Source organism: Cryptomeria japonica, chromosome 5 (assembly GCF_030272615.1).
Source record: "Cryptomeria japonica chromosome 5, Sugi_1.0, whole genome shotgun sequence".
NCBI lineage: Eukaryota > Viridiplantae > Streptophyta > Pinopsida > Cupressales > Cupressaceae > Cryptomeria > Cryptomeria japonica.
This window is the reverse complement of record NC_081409.1, coordinates 73,111,490-73,117,489: the sequence shown is the minus strand read 5'-3', so window position 1 is coordinate 73,117,489 and position 6,000 is coordinate 73,111,490.

Genomic DNA, 6,000 nt, shown 5'->3' with positions numbered 1-6,000 from the left:
CCAAGCAAAGGCATCCTTAGCGAAAAGTGAAGCAATTCATCCAAGCACTCATCCTAAAGGAATATTGAGGTATTTATAACCATGGCATCCTCCTCTGTTCTTGAATTTATAGAAAACCCTACTTTGATTGAGGTTATCAAGCGCCCTAGACCCGTATTCAAACTTGTTCCTGAAATAGCGAAGAAAGATGACACCCTAGGTGCATTCTCAAAAATACCTAAGGGAGTAGTTTATGCAGAGGATCCTAAGATATATATACATTGTCATATAGAGTAATTAGGACATGATGAAATCAAGAACATGTATATGACTATTTTATGTGATGAATCTGGAAATATCAAACCGGAACATAAGATAGTGGAAACCCTAGGTTTTACTGAAATCCTTAGTGTCCTGGATTTTCCCAAGGATGTTACAAGGATTTTGCTAAGCAGAGTGCATGGAGAATTATTTTGGTTGGACTCCATCCGTAAGATCACCAAAGAAGAAGTTAAGGCAGTAACAGGGTTACTTTCCACCGGTAGCCGGCCTGACAGAACTAGAAAGGTCTCTAATGACACAGTAATGGACCTAATCGGCACAACATTTGACAAGAGATCACTTAGAGTCAATGATGTAAAGGACATAAATGTCAGATTTGTTAGTATGATTCTTAGTTATAAGGATACACATGCAAATAGGTTAAACTCAGTATCTAGCCTATGTATTAAAAGTGCATATGACATGGTGAATGACAATGGAAGAATAGATGTGTGTGAGTGGCTTAAAGACGGATTGTTAGACAACCTAAAGAAAATCAAAGGTGATAAGAAAGGAACTTTCAGATTTGGAAATTTGCTTGTATGTTTGATGTTGTACATTACTAAGGAAGTACCTGGTATTTGTAGAAAAGACTTTGGCTTTGATATACCGGTAGGAAAGCAACTATTGGACACATTAAACAACATGGGAGAAAACAAAGAGAAAAATATAAATGAACATTTTCAAGCACTGAAGGCTTGAATGAAGACAAGAATAAGGTTGTCTCAGGCAATTGTAGATAAATATCAAAAGGAAATATGTTTTGTAATTAAGAAAGATGAAATTTGGATGGAGGCAGTTGTCCCTAGGACTATCCGGGTAACTGAAATGGGATATGAAATAGATGATAACATCATTGAAACTTATGCAAAATCCCTCCTTGAAGCACCAAATGAACCATCTGAGAAAGTCTTTGGAAATGCAGAAACAATTGAGAGTGGCATTCAGTCTAAGAAAAGAGTTAAGAAAGTTGAACAAACAGTGAGGAAGGGAACTAGACAAGCTAAAGAAATTAAGGAAGATGTATTGAAGCAAACTGGTATCAAGAAAAGTGAGTTGGAAGGAATTCAACCAGAAGCTCATCTTTCACCGGTTGCAACTTCTTCTGAAAGTGACATACCAACTGAATTCAAAAGGGTAGAAAGGAAATGAAAACCCTCACCGGTACCCTCACCCACACCTAGAAGAACAAGACAAAAGCAACAGACAGTTAGGCCTCCAGTTAAGAAGTTAACTCCAAAGAAAAAGAAGGTAAAATAGGTTATTGCTCCACTGGATAAATTTCTAAGTGAAATAATAGAAGATGGAAAATTGAAAAATATTAGCAAGTTGTATAACACACTTTCCAATGATGATAAAGAGAGCGTAGAGAATAGTGTAATTTTACACTTGGACATATACAATAAATTTTTGATGGAGATTGTTGATGAAATACCCAGTGACTTATATAGGAGACTAGAAGCTAGAAGGGTAGCTATTGTTGAGCTAGATAAAAGGATAAAAATTGAAAAATTGGTTGCAGTTCACCCAGTGAACTCCACTGAACAGATAGATCAATTAATCAGTGAGGCCAACCAGACAGTATTTTCAACCAGTCACTGACATGTTGCACTTATGGCAGGAAGAATGAATGAAATTTTAGAAGAGACTGTGAATCAATGGGACATATTTTTTGTTGAAAAGGAGAAATAGGAAAAACTTAAAAGACCTAAGACTATCAAAGTCTATCAAAAGGACAAGGATAAAGGGAAAGGTAAGGTAGGTGGATCTCCAAGCCCAAAAATAACTGATCACTTACCCCCACCTCCTTCTGATACTCCACTGGTAGAAACCACTGACAATCAACCGGCTATAGAGAGTATGGAGACTCCTCAAGAGGATACAAATCCCGAGTCCAAAATTTTGTACACTATGAATATAGACACCCAAGAGGTAAACATTGTGGTGGACAAAGAGACCATTGAGGATAAGAAGAAAGATGTGGCTACTGAGTCACTGGTTGCAGATGTTGAGATTGGGGTTAGTGATATTGTAAATATAAGCATAGATAAACCTACTCAGACAGAGAAGCCGATAGTGCATACTGAGACTTCATAAAAAAAACCAGCAGTACAGAACACAGAGAAACCCTCTGAGGCACAGGTTGAGAAACAGGAGCACAAATAGGCTAAGGTACAAGTTCAAACTGAGACAGTGCCACAGACAATAGCTAAAAAGCCTAAACCTTTTCTAGTAGAAATGAAAACACAAACCGACCTACCAGAGGTCGAAACAAGCAAAGTTATTACTACAATCGTCAGCATGGAGATTGTGAAAACAGTTGGGCAGACATCTAGTTCTTCAATGACAAAATTCAGACCAATGAATGTGATAGAGGTATTATTAGATTCTATTAAGAAAATCATTGAGTGTAATGCACAAGCCTACAAGGCTATTGATGACACAATTCCTATTCTTAAATTGATAGCACCCAAGTGCATTATGGGAAGTAAAGATTCCTTAGATCAACTAGACACATTGTCTAAATACATCACCGGTAACATTTTGATAGTTGATCAAATAAATGAAGACACATTCAAAGAGAGAATGAATAAGGAGAAAGAAAAATTCTTTGAGGAAATAGTGAAGAAGAATAAGGAGAAAAAAGAAACCCTATTACTGGCACTAGGAGAAACAATTTTGGATTTCAAGAAACTGTACAGAGATACTTGCAAAACTAATATTTTGACAGAGGGCATAGATTCAGAGATCAACAAAGCATAAGATGAAATTAACAAAATTGCTGACAATTTAATAAGAACATCAGATCTATTTTTGGAAATCGAAAAGAACATTGCAGATCTTGAAGAGAAAATTGAGAAGTTAGAAAATGATAAAGAAAAGATAAAGGTTAAGGCAAAGGATTTAAAATGCAAACTAGGTACTAAACTAGATTACCTCATTTCTTTGAGACAATAAATTTCTGAGGCTTTGGTTCCCGGACTTAAGACACCAGAAGAGAAAATGCACATACTCACCGGTACAGTTTAGAGAATAGAAGCAACATTAAAGGATAGCAAAAAGTTCAGCGACAGTTAAAATTTTGTATTGGCAGATCTTTTCCAGATTGTAACCCACTGGTTACAAGGATCTAGGTAGGAACCACACTCCACTGATATTGAATGACAACCTTTGTCATTGATGTCAAAGGGGGAGTAGTGGAGATGAGAAAAATGATCAGAAGAAAGTCATCATTAGCTCAGGGGGAGCACACTTTTTGATAACATAGTTTTGGCAAGACAATTTTGGCAAATCATTTTTGGATATACAACTTTGATGATTTTTCTCATGAGTGTTGCCATCAATGCCAAAGGGGGAGACTATTGGAAAATGCACACTCTAATGAGAAATTGTAGGTGATTGAAGGTATTGTCATTGATGGTAACCTTGCAATCATATGATACTGGCAAGCACCGACACCGACAGACTCCACACCGACATACAGTTCACCAACACCGAAAAGATTGATCACCGACACCATGACCGACATGAATTTTGTATAAATGTACTTTGTATTTAATTGTAAAACCTTTTGTAAGCCGACATTGTGGATTGTATTATGACTCATATAAGTATGAGATCATTGTAGATAATTTAGTGTGTGATAGATGAAAAGATTAATGCAGACTTAATATGTGAATTGTAAGGCAGATATTGGATAAGGGTTTATGTATATTGTAGAGCTTAAAACGGTACTAAATCTGGCATAATAAATGTTGATTTGAAGTAGTACATGACATTGGATTTGTATAATCCAATTTTGTAAGTCAGTGAGACTTCATTTTGTAACTGAGTAGTGAGCTCTAAGCACTTGGCCTTCCTGCATGTGCAGGCCCCTATTGTAAACAGTAATAGTCCCTTATTGGCCATTATGCGAATATTGTGGGTCACAAATCCCACCGAGGTTTTTCCCACACCGGGTTTCCTCGTTAAAATACTGTGTTATGGTGTTCTTTTCATGTTGTGGTTGTTGTTCTTATTTATTGTATTAATTTGTGTTTACCGGTACATAGTTTTGAAATGCTTTTCATATTACAATTCAAGAAAATTCTTTTACTGGTCAGATACTTTGGGAATCCTAACACAATAACGTATAGATAGATAATAAGGGAAAAGGTAAATTAACTATGGATGAGATAAAAAATCAGATTGAACAAGACATGGGTGAAAAAGAGTGATGACAATGCAGGAAATAGATCCGCACCTGAATTTGGTGTTGAAGATTCCTCCGGGAATTAGCTTTAAGCCTCTGGCCTAGGGGGAGTTTTCAAGAAAATATTTTCTTCCCCTTCTAGCAGTTGGTGTCGAAAGATCGATAGATTGTCAGTAGTTGCTTGGAGGTACTACAGATCTTTTGGAAGAATTTCTGGAAGATTTTGGGCAAAATTGAAGATCCACAGGAAAATTCTTGAGAGTAGTCTATGGATACAGGGTATCTAGAAGGTTTAGGGAAAAGTGCATTTAATGCGTCAAAAAGTTAGGTGTGCGAAAGATATAAGGGTACTTTTACTTCTCATTTCTCACTTTGCTTTCTGAAGAGAAGAAGATAAGTGAGTTCTGCGGAGATTTTTTTGAAGCAATCATAGTGTGAAGGCGATTCCATGAAGAAACCCTAATCCGACGTGTAAGGTATTTTTGAAAAAGCTTGTGAATTTGATATTTCTAAAGATGGATACACCATTGATAGTCAACATAACCAGGAGATACGACCCTAAATTTAAGAAACACCCTTATAAATCTATGGTAGATGATCCAGAAGGACAATTTTCATTGGTTCCACACTGTGTTCTTCATGTGGAAGATATTAGGGCATACATTCACATGAATATTGAAGAATTGGGTGGCTCCCATATGTTAAATTTGTATTCTAAGTAGATTATGGGAGAGCATCTCAAGGTTAAATCTGAATTCAAAGCTCTAGAGGAGAAGAACTTCGCACAATTGGTTAGGTTTCCAATTTTTGATGGGAATGAATGGGTACAATATGTTCTCAGCAAAATTCATGATGAATTTATGTGGCTAATTCAGCCATGCAAAATCACTAAGGATGAAATCCTAACTGGTCTATTCTCATCTGGTGGTTTTCCCGTGCTCTGGTTTGTAAAGAATCAGATAGTTACTGATACAATCGGTTCAAGATTCGATAAGAGAGCCATGACAATAAATGATATTGTTAAACCAAATGTGAAGTTTACTTCCATGGTGGTTGGATACAAAGTTTACCACTCCAACAGAGAAAATTCGATATCCAGAATTGCCATATATGTTGCATATTAGATGGTGAAGGAGAACAAGGATTATGACCTATGTGAATTGCTTTGAAACCAATTGATGGAGAATCCCACCGCAATCAAGAAGGACAAGAAGAATTCTTTCAAATCTGGTACTTTGATTTTATGCCCATTGTTCTACTTTATGATTGAGATTCTGGTTATTGTTCATGTGCAATGGTCGAGTGACAAACCGGTAGCAGTACAGATTAGAGACATTTTATATAATATTGGTGATAATAAGGCAAATAAAGCTGCACTATGGGGATACTTCAAGAACTTCCAAGGCATGATGCAAGCCAGAGAAAGGATCCCTAAATCAGTTGCGAAGAAATATCAGGATACCATTTGCTTCATGATTGAGATTGACCAATGTTTGATGGAGGTAGAT